This window comes from Schistocerca americana, chromosome 5 (genome assembly GCF_021461395.2).
Source record: "Schistocerca americana isolate TAMUIC-IGC-003095 chromosome 5, iqSchAmer2.1, whole genome shotgun sequence".
Lineage (NCBI taxonomy): Eukaryota > Metazoa > Arthropoda > Insecta > Orthoptera > Acrididae > Schistocerca > Schistocerca americana.
The window spans coordinates 349,513,941-349,530,370 of record NC_060123.1 but is presented as its reverse complement, the minus strand read 5'-3'; the positions used below and the strand labels follow the sequence as shown (position 1 = coordinate 349,530,370).

The following is a 16,430-nucleotide window of genomic DNA, read 5'->3' as shown; positions in this document are numbered from 1 at the left end:
TTGTTGAGGAGAGGTTGGAGCTGAACAGGGAGTGCTTGAGGTGGGCTATAGCAACCCCGCCAAGTGCCAGAGGGTACAGGTTATAGGTGCAGTGAAGGGTGTAAGCAGCTGTGGAGATGGAGATATGGGGTTGAAGGAAGGTTTCATTTAGGATGGAGGCATCCATGCAGTCCTGAGGGTGTGGAAGAAGAGGAAGAAGAGGAGTTTGTGGGTGGGCAAGGACCGGATATTATGGTACAGGATACTGTAGTGTTGTCACACCATGGGAGGGGAGAGTTATACGAGGGTGGTGAGGGGTTGAAGGTGAAATGGGCCTGGTTGTGGGAGCAGATGACATAGGTGATAAGATGGAAGATAGAATGGGCAGCAAGGGTGATTTGGGAAAGGGTGTGGGAGCGGTGGAAGGGGTGGATGTTTTGGAGCACAATGGTGATGAAATGGATGATGTCCTCTGCAGGGGTCAGCGGAGCAAGTTGTTGGGGTGGAGGGGGCATTAACAGGATGGACAGGGACGGTGAGCTAAGGGGTGACTGGAGGAGGTTTTGCTTTACACTTTGAGGAGTAGGTAGGATGGGGTTCATTATAGGTGTTGCAGGAGGGGGAGAGGTGAGGTTGGGGCAATTCTTTAAGAAGAGTGAAACTTTCCAGTGGGGACAGGTAGGGAGGTTCTTGCAGGTGGAGGTAATATGGTCATTGTACTAGAGGCAGCATTGTCAGTGGTAGGATTGGACTGGGGAACGGGAGGGGTCCACTTTGTGACAGTGATTGTATATGAGGGCTCCATCTGTAAGGAGGCAGGCAATGTAGGAGGAGGATTCGTTGAACATCCACATCAGATAAGTCAGCCCGGCATCATTAAAGATGCGACAGGCCGAGCGGATTTCAGTGCTGGGCTGGGAGTTGAGTTCCGCCAACACCTCAGCCTCTGTGACCACGGGGGCTAAGCTTCGTGATCAAGGCAGTGAAGACTGGCGGATGTCGGGGGGAGGGGGGGATTGAGGCTGATGGGGAAAGGACGAGGTGTGGTAAGGGGTGAGGGTGGCTCGTTGGCCAAATTGCATGCGTGGGATTCGGGAGAGGAGATCGGTGTGGGAGGAAGCATTGGGGAATTTAATGAGGACTGAGTCCTTGCGAGGAATAAGAAGAGAGATGGGGGCATGCGTGAAGTATTTACGGATGGCCAGGGTGAGGGTGTGGGCATCAAGGAAATGAGGGTCAGAATTGGAGAGGACAAAGGTGTGGGTGGCTGGCGTAGCAGGGGTGGGGTTCGGGGTCGCGTCCATGGGGGTAGGTGGGTCACGGGGATCAGGCGTTTTCTTTGTAGAGATTGTGGGGGAAGGGTCAACATTGGGGCGTTTGGAAGGTTTCGTGGACAGGACAGAGTAGAGAGGGGGCTGGGGGATGGAGTGCAGGGGGAGATGAAGGGGGGCAGTTCCCACCATGAGGGTGGATGATGCAGAGGGAGGGGGCGTGGGTGGCACAGAGACCGTGGAGTGGCGAGCCGAAATCTGTGCTGGCTTGGAGCCTTTCGGAGGTGGTGCAGGGAGCGGTGGGAAGCCTGCAGATGGCGATGGTGCAACAGCGACAGGGGAGGGAAAGTTGGGGGTAGTTTGTTCAGGGTGAAAGTAATACGAAAAACAATACAGTATGTCTTCACTATGTCAATCATATAAAACGGCTACCAGGATCGAAGAGTAAAATAGTAGGTAATAAACAAGTGTACAATAACCAAGCTGACAGAGGCAGTGAGATGTCATGCAGTACCTCATGTGCTACCAAATCAGTAGTTCGCTCCCTTGGAACCACCTTCACTCAAATCCAACACAGCTGGCGTAACATTTTGCCAGCTTTACATGCATTTTCAGTACGTGAATTGTTCCTCGCCATAGCAAACGAAAGTAATATGAATATACAATATAGTACGTCTTCTCTGTGTCAATGACTGTGAATCCCAGCTACAACAAGTCTGCATCATATGTTTAGCTTAGTCAAAATCGCGAAAACATACAGCACTAACAAAGCACGTTTTGCAGCTAACAACGCAAGTGTTATATCACTTGTCAAAACTTTCTTCATGGAAGCCCAAGAAAACTACTTGACAATGCCATGGTGTGACGTGACGGCCAATGTGAATACCGCCAATTGAAATGCACTGCAGTTTGCAGTTGTTTTGACGGGACGTGAGATGATGTGAAGTAACGTGATGGTCCTCTTTCAAATGTGGAATTCGTATCTGATCGTGACCGCCGGCGGACGTTATCAGACATTAACTGACATGTTGTTTGTGGTGTGTTAGTGGCATGTCTTCGTTTAAGTGTTTTGATTTCATTTAGGCGGGGGATTCTAGTTGGAATTACGGTTATGTTGACTTCTAGTTGCATTATTATTTAGGTGGCTCCTTGAAGACCAGTATCCGTCCTAGGTACGGAAAACGTCCGTGGTACTGTACCTTCCACAAAAAATGTTACTGAAAAACAATCTCGTTTGTATTAAAATAGTGGTACCAAGCAAGTAATATTGCATCGTCAGTCGGCATTTAGAAAAAGTTTCTAGCTGCGAATTTTTCCAGGTATTGTTGTTATGAAATACAATGTATATTTAAGTTCTAGCAGACAAATTTCTTTGCATTGCCATTCAGTATTGTTACGAATGTTGGCAAGTATGTTGTACTTCTATACATTGTGGTTTCACACTGGCGGTTTAAGAACATACACTGTACAGATGTGTATCTTCGATTTTATGTAGAAAAGTGTAGTTTAAAATTGGAAATAAGACTGTAGAAAAGTTATTAAGTTTAGAAATTTCAAGTGTGTTAAGATGTATTGAACATGGACCCCAGATTACGCTATAGGTCTTTGTGTTCCTACAACTTTCATTTTATATTTAAATTCATTGCCTTCGTTATCTCACAATCAAATTATCGCCTACCCGCTTAATATCATAGACCATGGCATAATCTTGACATCAATCTGTTGTCACAACCAACATTTTGATGGGGGTCTGTTGTCATACTCAGACCTTCATATTAGTTACCTATTGTTTTCTAAAGAATACTATGAATGTATCTTCTTTGATGATAATACTATTAGACTTATGTGAATGGTGTGATGTAATATGTTATAAATAGTTAGGTCAACTGAAAGTAATGATACCACACATTAGATTTGTTCCATGACATAACGATGTCAATTCAACGCACCTCTCAACCTGACCCTCTCGAATTTCTTTCAAATTTGGTGCATTCAATGACCCAGTGAAGAGATGGACAAATATCAATTTGCATATGTTATTACAACTGTGAAGAGCTGGCTGGTGTGGCCGTGTGGTTCAGTCTGGAACCGTGAGACCGCTACGGTCGCAGGTTCGAATCCTGCCTTGGGCATGGATGTGTGTGATGTCCTTAGGTTAGTTAGGTTTAAGTAGTTCTAAGTTCTAGGGGACTGATGACCTCAGCTGTTAAGTCCCATAGTGCTCAGAGCCATTTGAACCATTTTTTTGAACTGTGAAGAAAGTTACAGGTCTACTGAGCAAGGTGGCGCAGTGGTTAGACACTGGACCCGCATTTGGGAGGACAACGGTTCAATCCCGCAACCGGCCATCCTGATTTAGGTTTTCCGTGATTTCCCTAAATCACTCCAGGCAAATGCCACGATGGTTCCTCTGAAAGGGCACGGCCGACTTCCTTCCCCATCCTTCCCTAATCCGATGAGACCGATGACCTCGCTGTCTGGTCTCCTTCCCCAAAAACAACCCAAAGTTACAGGTTTGGAATTTGTGCTACATTTACATGCGCGTCTGTCACAACATACATGACTGTAGTTCCGGTTAGAATTCAGTTACAGCAATGAAAATGGTACCATTGTAAAGCTATATTGATACGCCACATATCAGGTTGCTGAGAATTTTCGTACTAACGGTCATTGACCTTGGGGGGATTCCATTGTCACGGGTGGGACAGTTGCACTACGTTTTTCAACAGTCAGATGCTGATATAACATAAAGTATAAATAGAAATAAAGTAAAAATTGACTGGTTGCCTTACAAATAATTGTTTTACCTTCGCTTTAAATCTGAATGTCAGAAGTTTACAAATTGAGCTGTTATTCATCTTTAAAACTTTGTCACGGGTGGGACAGCAAATAGACGTAGCATTGAATAACCACCAACATTTTAGAAGAATTCTGTGATTTATGCACTTATTTTCTTTTGAAAATATTGAATTCACATTAATAAAACAATTCTCTACATGACATAATATCAATAAATATTAGATTAGTAATACTTACTTACAATAATTGCAATCAAAGACTGTCACGTTTGGGACAAGGAATTGTCACGGGTGGGACTCGTGAAGAACAATCTTTTTTTTTAAAAACTGATTTTATTATGTAAGTTAGCTATGAATCAGTAGGTAACACATACTTAGAAGGCACTTTAAGTTTTAATAACTTTGTAGAACATTTTTGTTGCTTATAAATAATATAAATTTTGGTATAGTATTAGTTTACAGTTCTGAGTACTTAATTATTTCACTTGAAGAATGTACCACTTTGAAAAAATACACTTGACCTCTCACCCACTTTCGAAAATGTCTACATTGCCGGGAAACTCATAATATAAGGTGTCCCTAAGATATTTGACATTTGGATTCGGGAGAATAGCAAGAACTTCTTTAAACTCTATGTAGGATACATCCTGCTCGTCAGCTTTAAATACCTTTGCTGAGTCCCCAACAGATCGCATACACATAATCTGTATTTCCCCATTGTCTTCTACACTTCAATGTGCAATTGCAGCATATCTGTAGTAGTGGATTTGGAACTCAACTAAAATAAATGTTCTTGGCATGATTTGTTCCACAGCTGGTTGTGAACCTGTAACTTCTTGGGAATTGGGTGTCAACAGGACATCAGGATATGATTCCTCATCACTCATCTCAGAATCTGTGTAGATTAGTGGATATATGTTGGGTGAAAGTGGGAAGACCTCCACTTTCTCTAAATCTGATTTTAGGAAAGTTCTACCACATACTAGGTTACAGATATTGTAACCGTTGAAGTAATGCTTGCTGCGAATATTTTTTATTTTTTTAACAGCTTTCCAGCGGCTATCCAGAAGGTCTCTGTTTTCATCAGATGATATTTTGTCAGAAGAAGAAAGTTTATTCCAGAAACAGATGATTAGGCACAGTCTAAAAATTCCTGTACATTGCTGATGATGACTTTTCTTTGCTTAACTTTATTCCAAATAGCCCTTTTTGTTACAGCTCCAATGCCATCCATTGCACCTTTCCCATGTGATGTTGCAAAGAAAAGCCATTCTCCAGACACTCCAAAGTCTTGCATCATGTAGCAGAGGTTAGAAATGGTGAATTTGTCCTTAAATTGACCTGCACAACCATCAGAAAAAAATCGTATCGAGGTCAAATTGGGAAGCTCTTGTTTCAGCTTACTTATTATACTCTTCAAGCATGCATAAACTGAGTACTTGTCGTGGCACAGTTCATCACTCACAATTGCAAATGAGTGTAGCCCTGTTTTCATCCAAACACAAATAGTGACCACTGTAATCTGTGTATGACTCCAGTGGGCACTTTGTATCTCATCTTGTGCCAGTGCTACGTAGTTCTCTGCAAAATCTATTTGCAATATCACTTCATCATCACTAACTGATGCTTTCACAGTCTTGAAAGCTCCAGATTGCATCCTTTTGACAAAGAAGTGCTCCTTGAATGTTTTTAGTTGAGACTGAAGTTCAGAGAGAGCTTCACAAAGTGTTCCACTGGTAGTAGTCTGTTTAGGGTGACACTCATGTTCGGTCCATTTTCTCCAAGATATTATGTCACACAAATCAAACTTTCCATCTATTAATGTGTGTAAATTCATGATGCATTTCTTGCATTGACTTGTCATGCATATTTCACTTTCTACATCACAGCAAACAAGATTCGCAAGGTGAGTGTGAGTAGCAGGGAAACTAGCTATTTCTTTGTGGATGGCTTCAATGATGAAGTTGAAGTTAGCATGATATCTGCACACACATACATTCTGAGGCATTTGATACGTTAGAACAACATTTTTAGGCCGCAACTTGTAGAATTTTAAAATCTTGATAGCAATAACTGGATTGTCTTGCTTAAAAAGAAAAAATGCTTCCTTAACTGTCATATTCATGTGACATTTCTGCAAGCTAACTCTTTTCCCAGTTTCATGGTCTACAATAGACTTTACATCCTTTATACCAGGTGTCTGCCTGCTGATTTCATCATTTGTGAAAAAACTTTGTATTTTGAGCAGTAAGTTTACGAGATGTTTTCTTCACTACTGGGAAAATCTGCTTTACTACCTTTTTATGTAAGCTTTTACTTACAAGCTTTTTTATTACTGCTGATTTTTTTGAGGGGCTTGAAGGAAGCACCTTCTTTACCCGAGAAACAGCTTTGCCAAGGGACTGAGGACATTTATATGATCCTAACTGGGAAATACAGGTCTCGGACTGATCTTCAATTAATACGGATTTTAGTTTAAGTCTGTACTTTTTCTTTCAGCTTCCTTCTTTCGATATTCCAATAAAGATTTTTCACTGGAGAATACCTTCATCTTCGTATTTTCCCTTCTTCTTTTATCCCGCTCTCTTTCTTTTTCTTTATGGACATTGTACTTGCTGGTATCTTTCTTCAGTTTTTCTTGGAAGTTTTCTCATGTGCTCTGCTGATGTTGTTTTCCCCATTTTCTGAATAAACAGTAAGTTTTTATTTAGTGTAAACCATCAAAGCACTTGTTATATCAACCAATTTAACTTAACAATAACAAGAAACGTTAAATGGTTTAGATTTGAGTAACATCCAAAAAACTGTCACAGGTGGGACACAATTTCTTTTAACATTTATAAATGATCATTTACAACTTAGAAGGTGCGTTATGGTTCATTGGATGTTTTTATTTGTTTTTCTTACTTCTAACCCAAAATATATAGAACTACTATAATTGCTGAGTTAGAAGGTAAACTTTTTCATGTTTTTTGTCACGGGTGGGACACTAAATACATAGTAACTTTTGTGAATTAGCTGCATACTTAATAACTTACCTTTCTTTAAAAACTGAAGTTTGTCAGTAACTTACCTTTCTTTAAAAACTGAAGTTTGTCAGAAAGAAAAGATTCTGCTCTTGAAATTTAACAATTAAAACATCAACAATCGCTGCAACCCAAATTTAAACAGCTGCCAACACAAAAAGCATACCTTTTGTTTTCCATCCTTACCTGTAGAATCGCCAACTTTGTTTAACTATATTTCCTCAGCTAATTATGTAATTTTTGTAATTTTTTCAGGACAGTAAAATTCAACTTTTGTAGATTCGAAAAACTATAACTTTGTTAAATTTGCCATTCTTTCAAAAAATAAGCCTCAGGCTCAGTTTGGCATGGAATGACCCCTTGACCTTTGATCTTGAATATTGCAAAACACCCCATCTTCAATTTTTTTGAAAAAAAAATTTAATTGCTCCAGTATGTTACTATAAATATTGTAAATATCAATATGACACTAAAGGCATCATGCACAAAAAATATTTTGTCAACTTAAGTACACCATCAACATGCAGTAAGCAGCTATATATCCAGTTTGTTCTATAACACCAGCCAGTAGCAGTTAGTTTATTCAGACCAGTGTCTTGAACAGCCAATGAGAGACACTTTGTTTTCAACCAAGCAACATTGGGCTGTTTTAGTGAACAGTCAATCAGAGAGACGCTTATTTCAACTAGTCACCATTGATCCACTGATCTCTGTATATCATGAAAATTTTGTTTTGCATGTTTTATGGCTGTGGCTTGATTATCAAAGTGCAATGTAAATGTGTTGTAAAGTAATGTTTAGTAACAAATGGATTTCAAGTCAAAATCATATTGTTGCAATCCATTTAGGGAAGAAGGTCATGCAAGGGTGCAGAAGAATTTAAGGAATGTTCAGGAGTGGATGATAAACAAATATCCTAATGTATTGTTAGTGAAGATGAAGTAGCATCAGACCTGGCACTCAATGCTTTAAAAGACAGCCTTCAGTATTTAGGTGAATCTTATGTGAAGAAAAAGAGGCTTCAGAGTGAGAAAAAGTACCCAAAGCAAAAATAGAAAAGAATATCCTCTGTGTTAGAGCATACTTACGTGGCACAACCAGAAGAAGGAGAGTGAAAATGGAGAAAGTGAAATTATCATCCAGCTGAAAGATAAGTTTCACAATTCAGACCGTATGTGTGACAAAACACAAGTTCTAGCTGTACATCCAATGAGTTGAAGTATAAGGAAAACTACGAACGAATTTTCTGCTTCAGATTACATGTTACGGACAGCAAAACAGTTAGTAGCATAACACGGTATATTAGTGACACCAAATTCAATGTCAGTTAAGACATTATTTGAGAAAACCGTTCAGTGTGTGCGTGATTTTTACTGTGATCATGACGTGTGCTGTATGATGCCAGGAAGAAAAGACTTTGTGTCTGTGAAAGAAAATAGAATTACAGTACATAAACAAAAGCAGCTGGTGTTGCACAACCGTAAGGAACTGTATGCATATTTCAAAGATAAATACCTAGATATAAATATTGGATTCTCCAAATTTTGTGAGTTGTGGCCAACACACTATGTTCTTGCCAATACCAGTGGAACCCATGCTGTTTGTGTGTCTTGCACCAGAATTTCAAGTTAATGATTGAAGGTTGTGAACTTAAAGCACTAATAAAGAGTGAAGAATACACATTACCATCATACAAGCACTGTGTAGGATTCGTTACATGTAATCCTGCACTACCAGCATTTTTCTTAAGTTCATGTCCCTATTGTCCAGGCGTGACAAGACTGATTATGGCGGTCTGTTTGATAAGAACTGCATTGACGAAATTGCATGTAAGTATTGGTTAACTACAGGCTGGGTAGTTCTAGAGGCTATAACAAAGTCAACAGATGATTTCATTGAGGAGTTTGCATCGATGTTACAGCAGCTCCTACCACACTCATTTATCTCCAAGCAGCAGTCGCATTTCTGTAGAATCACTAAAGATGATATATATCTCTCTCTCTTTCTCTCTCTCCTTTTTTTTTAGAAAATTACTCCTTCACCATTCAGAATGAGGTACGATTCCACTGGAATAATTCACAGGCGGGTCATTCCATGTCAGTTCAACCAGGGGCTCCAGCTCATAGTCTCATATTTGACTGAAATTCAGTACACTAATTCTACTATGTGTGGAACACTCGTGTACAAAGTATTAGTTTCCCCTGCCAATTAGTTCCAGAATTATGACTTGTGAAAGGAGGTGGCGTGGCCCGGAAATTGCAACCCACATCTGACAATCTATCTTCAGACCCAACTTCAGGTCTTAATAACTTTGGAACTATTCTACACAGTTCAGTGAAATTTTTACAACCCAGTAACATCCACTTAGAGAACACACTCCATGAATCAAAACACCAACAACATATTTCTGAGGAAAAATAAAAAATTCCAAAATGTGATTTAAAAAATGCAAATCGTTAAAAGGTACAGATTGTAGGTGCCCTCTATGTCAAATATAATTCTTTCAAAAAAGGTATAAATTTTTTTGTGGTAAGCTTAATGTGGCCTAAACAGACACAGAACTCATCATGCCCATATCAGCCACAAAAACCGAGTTACATGCACACAAAAATACAAAAATTTGAAAAATTACCCGAAAAACATGGATTTTCAAAGTGTGGTAGCACAAAAGGGACAAGTGGTATCCAAGCCAAATTTCACACGCTGCATAAGTAGACCATAATGATATGTTCTTGTGGTCTTCAGTCCTGAGACTGGTTTAATGCAGCTCTCCATCCTACTCTATCCTGTGCAAGCTTCTTCATCGCCCAGTACCTACTGCAGGCTACATCCTTCTGCATCTGCTTAGTGTATTCATCTCTTGGTCTCCCTCTACGATTTTTACCCTCCACGCTGCCCTCCAATACTAAATTGATGATCCCTCAATGTCTCAGAAAATGTCCTACCAACTGATCCCTTCATCTAGTCAAGTTGTGCCACAAGCTCCTCTTCTCCCCAATTCTATTCAATACCACCTCATTAGTTATGTGATCTACTCATCTAATCTTCAGCATTCTTCTGTAGCACCACATTTCGAAAGCTTCTATTCTCTTATTGTCTAAACTATTTGTCGTCCACGTTTCACTTCCATACATGGCTACACTCCATACAAATACTTTAAGAAACGACTTTCTGACATTTAAATCTATACTCGATGTTAACAAATTTTTCTTCTTCAGAATCGCTTTCCTTGCCATTGCCAGTCTACATTTTATATCCTCTCTACTTCGGCCATCATCAGTTATTTTGCTCCCCAAATAGCAAAACTCCTTTACTACTTTAAGTGTTCATTTCCTAATCTAATTCCCTCAGCATCACCCGACTTAATTCGACTACATTCCATTATCCTCGTTTTGCTTTTGTTGATGTTCATCTTATACCCTCCTTTCAAGACACTGTCCATTCCGTTCAACTGCTCTTCAAGGTCCTTTGCTGTCTCTGACAGAATGACAATGTCATCGGCGAACCTCAAAGTTTTTATTTCTTCTCCATGGATTTTAATACCTACTCCGAACTTTTCTTTTGTTTCCTTTATTGCTTGCTCAATATACAGATTGAATAACATCGGGGAGAGGCTACAACCCTGTCTCACTCCCTTCCCAACTACTGCTTCCCTTTCATGCCCCTCGACTCTTATAACTGCCATCTGGTTTCTGCACAAATTGTAAATAGCCTTTTGCTCCCTGTATTTTACCCCTGCCACTTTCAGAATTTGTTTTTTCATTCGTCTGTAAAGAATTCGCGTTAGTATTTTGCAGCTGTGACTTGTTAAACTGATAGTTCGGTAATTTTCACATGTCAACACCTGCTTTCTTTGGGATTGGAATTATTATATTCTTCTTGAAGTGTGTGGGTATTTCGCCTGTCTCATACATCGTGCTCACCAGATGGTAGAGTTTTGCCATGACTGGCTCTCCCAAGGCCATCAGTAGTTCTAATGGAATGTTGTCTATCCCGGGGGCCTTGTTTCGACTCAGGTCTTTCAGTGCTCTGTCAAACTCTTCACGCAGTATCATATCTCCCATTTCATATTCATCTACATCCTCTTCCATTTCCAAAATATTGTCCTCAAGTATATCGCCCTTGTATAGACCCTCTATATACTCCTTCCACCTTTCTGCTTTTCCTTCTTTGCTGAGAACTGGGTTTCCATCAAAGCTCTTGATATTCATACAAGTGGTTCTTTTCTCCAAAGGTCCCTTTAATTTTCCTGTAGGCAGTATCTATCTTACCCCTAGTGAGATAAGCCTCTACATTCTTGCATTTGTCCTCTAGCCATCCCTGCTTATCCATTTTGCACTTCCTGTCGATATCACTTTTGAGACATTTGTATTCCTTTTTGCCTGCTTCGTTTACTGCATTTTTATATTTTCTCCTTTCATCAATGAAATTCAATATTTCTTCTGTTACCCAAGGGTTTCTACTAGCCCATGTCTTTTTACCTATTTGATCCCCTGCTGCCTTCACTATTTCATCCCTCAAAGCTACCCATTCTTCTTCTGCTGTATTTCTTTCCCCAATTTCTGTTGATTGTTCCCTTATGCTCTCCCTGAAACTCTGTACAACCACTGGTTTAGTCAGTTTATCCAGGTACCATCTCCTTAAATTACCACCTTTTTGCAGTTTCTTCAGTTTTAATCTACAGTTCATAACCAATAGATTTTGGCCAGAGTCCACATCTGCCCCTGGAAATGTCTTACAATTTAAAACCTGGCTCCTAAATCTCTGTCTTACCATTATATAGTCGATCTGTTACCTTTTACTATCTCCAGGGTTCTTCCACGTATACAACCTTCTTTCATGATTCTTGAACCAAGTGTTAGCTATGATTAAGTTATGCTCTGCGCAAAATTCTACCAGGCGGCTTCCTCTTTCATTTCTTAGCCCCAATCCATATTCACCTACTATGTTTCCTTCTCTCCCTTTTCCTACTCTCGAATTCCAGTCACCCATGACTATTAAATTTTCGTCTCCCTTCACTACCTGAATAATTTCTTTTATCTCATCATACATTTCATCAATTTCTTCGTCTTCTGCAGAACTAGTTGGCATATAAACTTGTACTACTGTAGTAGGCATGGGCTTCGTGTCTATCTTGGCCACAATAATGCGTTCACTATGCTGTTTGTAGTAGCTTACCCGTACTCCTATTTTTTTTTATTCATTATTAAACCTACTCCTGCAATACCCCTATCTGATTTTGTATTTATAACCCTGTATTCACCTGACCAAAGGTCTTGTTCCTCCTGCCACCGAACTTCACTAATTCCCACTATATCTAACTTTAACCTATCCATTTCCCTTTTTAAATTTTCTAACCTACCTGCCCGATTAAGGGATCTGACATTCCATGCTCCAATCCGTAGAACGTCAGTTTTTTTTTTCTCCTGATAACGACGTTCTCCTGAGTAGTCCCCGCCCGGAGATCCGAATGGGGGACTATTTTACCTCCGGAATATCTTACCCAAGAGGACGCCATCATCATTAACAATGCAGTAAAGCTGCATGCCCTCGGGAAAAATTACGGCTGTAGTTTCCCCTTGCTTTCAACTGTTCACAGTACCAGCACAGCGAGGCTGTTCTGGTTAGTGTTACAAGGCGAGATCAGTCAATCATCCAGACTGTTGCCCCTGCAACTACTGAAAAGGTTGCTGCCCCTCTTCAGGAACCACACTTTTGTCTGGCCTCTCAACAGACACCCCTCCATTGTGGTTGCACCTACGGTACAGCTATCTGTATCGTTGAGGCACGCAAGCCTCCCCACCAACGGCAAGGTCCATGGTTCATGAGGGGGAGCATAATGATATATATCTCAAAATTTCAGCATGTTATTGCAAGACATTTGTGTACAATGGAAGTTGACAGATGTATTTGGTGATGTGGCCATTGTTCCACAACACAATTTTGTAAAAACATATCGTAAACTGTTCTGCCTCTTCTTATCCTCTCCCACAACTGTTTAATCACTAAGCAACAACATATAGACAGATTAACACAACCTATCATTAATGTTTACTGCACCTTAACTGCTGAAAACCAGTTGATTGTGCTTCGAACAGAAGTTCTCCCACACTTTAGCTACTGTACTCTGTACATTGAGTGGCAAATTGTACTGTCTTCCTGACACTGTGGTAGGAACTGGAACTGTCATACGAATATGATCAAAAGGAATCCAACACCTGTCTGCCAAACGTGGCCAATGAAATGATCTTGCTGGTCCTGCTGGTGCCATGAAGTTCGCAATTACATCACCTTCTGCTTCAATAACATAGCAAACTGGTTGTATGTTGCTGCTTTTGCTTCTGAATCCTGAGTCAGACACACTGTGAAGACACATGTTGCGCACGCAGCTATAGTTATAACGAGACAATCTGCTCATCTGCACATTGTCAGAGTCCGCTGGAGAGAAGTGATGATGGCTCCTTGTGCCTGCAACAGTTTTAACGTGTTCTAGTCTGTTTTTTGGCAACTCTTCAACTGATTTCACCTCATCTTTCGAAACATAGAATGATTGTATGCCAGAGATATTTTTCTGTATCCAGAAAAATAATGGAAGAGATGTTAGAATGTGACTACCTGTAGGGTGCTGCAGACTAGCTCGTGATGCCATGCGCTTAATGGTAGCACCAATACCATCACATACATTTTTGCCATGACTTGTTGCCAAAAAATTCCATTCTGCGTGACTCTGAAAATCATAGTAGTGCATGCATAAATTTTTGAGATTTTTACAGTTTTTGTACTGACTAGCTGCTCCATCACTGAAGTATTTCGTAAAATGTGTGTGAGACAGCTTGTTTTTCACATATGCCATTACAGTGCGAATGTGGGCATGAACTGCAATGCCATCATGAATTAAACAGTCACTAAAAACGCACAGGTTCGTGACAGACACTTCACCTGATTCACCTCTATAGTAAATCGCAAATGGCTGGAGAGTTGCTTGACTGTTGTCCCAATGATATCCTTGAATGGCATCTTGAACTATAAATTCATGATTTTCAGAAAAGTCTAGTATTACTATAATTTAATCTTGTTTCAAATTATCCTTACAAAACTGGAGATAAGCCGATTGTGCTGTTGCTGTGAAGCTGTGTGTGGTCAGTTTGTCCGTTTTTTGACAACACATTTCAACAAAATCTTCCACTGTACTTTGCTTTGTTTCAAGACTTGTGCGATCCATGTGTATCCATTGTTTATAAGAAACAAGTTCATCGTCATCCATAAGGAGTTCACCGTACAGTTTGTCATTCATGTGTTCTTCAAGATTTGCCTTACCAGGACACTTTTCACACCTGTGTATCATGCACTGGTAGGAACTGATGTCACACACTAGGAGCTTCATTGCACCTTTGTAATCCAGACCAGAATCCTTTATAGCAGCAAACATCAGCTTAGCATTTTGATGGGTCTCACATACACAAACATTGTGTGTGCCCCTTGCACTTACAGGCACAACCCATTTTGGCAGAAGATTGAAAAAAGATGATAAACCTACTTTGGTATTGGGATACTTTTCCTTGAATTCTACGTATAGTTCTGATATGTTGCATACAACTACTCTTTTTTGCATCTGTACACGTACATTTCCCATTTTCACCGTTACATAGTCTTTTTTTCCAGGCATTATTCGCCTGTAGTCATTATTTTTATAAAACTCTGACACTAGCACCTTTATTTCTGAACTCAATTGCTTACCCTGAGCCTGCTGAAGTTGTGGAAGCACTCCTTGGGTTGCTTTTATTTTCCTAGCTTGCTTTACCGTATATGTAGAAACATTGAATTCCTTTGCAGTGTAGTCAATAGACCAGCTGGAAGGTGCAAGGGTAAGAATGGCTACTTTTTCTGGCGTGTGGATATGGCACATTTTTCTTTCAAATCATGCACAATGTTGTCCAAATCAGAGCATTTCTGGCATGATTTCTGTTCATTTGGAGCAGATAGTTCTTCCTCTTCCACCATCAGTGTGTCAGCTATTTTGTGTTTTAATTCCATTTGAGCTTCTTGTAGTTTTCTTCTACCATAGCTGGGCCTGTCTCTCTTTTCTAACTTTGTGTGTCTTCATGGGAGACAAACGAAGAGCAGTCACTGAAGTATTTAATTGCTCATCCGCTATGGTTGTAGGTGGCTGATACTCTTCGTCACTGTCATGTAAATTATCAGAATATTCTTCATTTTTTAACGATGTAACACACCTGGAACATAAATTGTGTCCTGGTTTCATGTTAAGTCCCATGCACTGATTCACTTTCAATACTGATTTTATATCAATTTCTCTGAAGCTACACTTCACTGTCTTCTTATGAATCCAAAATGGATCAAAACAACTTCTTTGTATGAAAGAATACTTATCCAGAAACACTTTCATATGATGATAACAAACACTAAAGTTTCCTGAAACTGTACTTCTTGTGCCCACAGGGTGTATCCCGGATCTCCATAGCAACAAATCTTGGTCTGATTCATCCAGATCATACAGTACAAAGTGAATGCCACATTTTGTTCCGTATGTTGTTTTATGACATTCAGAGTCTTGTGTTCTACCAATACTGCAACTTGTTTGAGCAAAAGCACCACTAGTACACTCTTCTGCCTCCATACTGACTTTCCACAACAGTACTGACCTGTCTGAACTAGAATCTTAAAAACATGAGTAACCTGTAATTGTTGCTTGCTTCCTTTGTTGTTCCTGCCTAACAATGACTCATTCTTACCCTGAAAACTACCATTGTTTAACATTCTGTTGCCTAATGGTTCCCAACAATTGCTGCAGCTTCGTCTGAAACAAGCTGCCTGCATCATCACTATTACTTGCTAAATCGTGTTAAAAGAAACTTAACCAAATACATCTCTGTCAACTTTTATTGTACACAAATGCCTTGCAATAACAAGTTGAAATTTTGCCACATATTATATTATGGTCTACTTACGCAATGTTTGAAATTTGGCTTGGATATCACTTGTCCCTTTTGTGCTACCACACTTAGAAAATCCATGTTTTTCAGGTAATTTTTCAAATTTTTGTATTTTCGTGTGCATGTTGCTGTGTGACTGATATGGGCAAGATGAGTTCTGTGTGTGTTTAGACCACATTAAGCTTACCACAAAAAAAATTTATACCCTTTTTGAGTGAATTGTATTTGGCATAGAGGGCACCTACAATCCGTACCTTTTAACATATTACATTTTTTAATCACATTTTGGAATTTTTTATTTTCCCTCAGAAATATGATGTTGGTGTTTTGATTCATGGAGTGTGTTCTCTAAGTGGATGTTACTGGGTTGTAAAAATTTCACTGGACTGTGCGGAATAGTTC

At 39.8% G+C, this 16,430-nt stretch overlaps 2 protein-coding genes across 3 annotated transcripts in view; both read left to right on the top strand.

Annotated features, from left to right (window-relative positions):
- The window catches only part of LOC124616369 (nucleoplasmin-like protein ANO39), a 64,896-nt gene that overhangs the window by 33,657 nt on the left and 14,809 nt on the right, over positions 1-16,430 (top strand). The window lies entirely within an intron of this gene.
- LOC124615291 (DNA repair protein RAD52 homolog) overlaps positions 2,219-16,430 on the top strand; it is an 81,612-nt gene continuing 67,400 nt past the window's right edge. Inside the window, exon 1 of one of the 2 annotated variants that reach the window (XM_047143068.1) lies at positions 2,219-2,569. The gene's annotated coding sequence lies outside the window, so the exon portion shown is untranslated. The remainder of the gene's footprint in view (positions 2,570-16,430) is intronic. The other variant, XM_047143067.1, reaches the window with a different exon arrangement.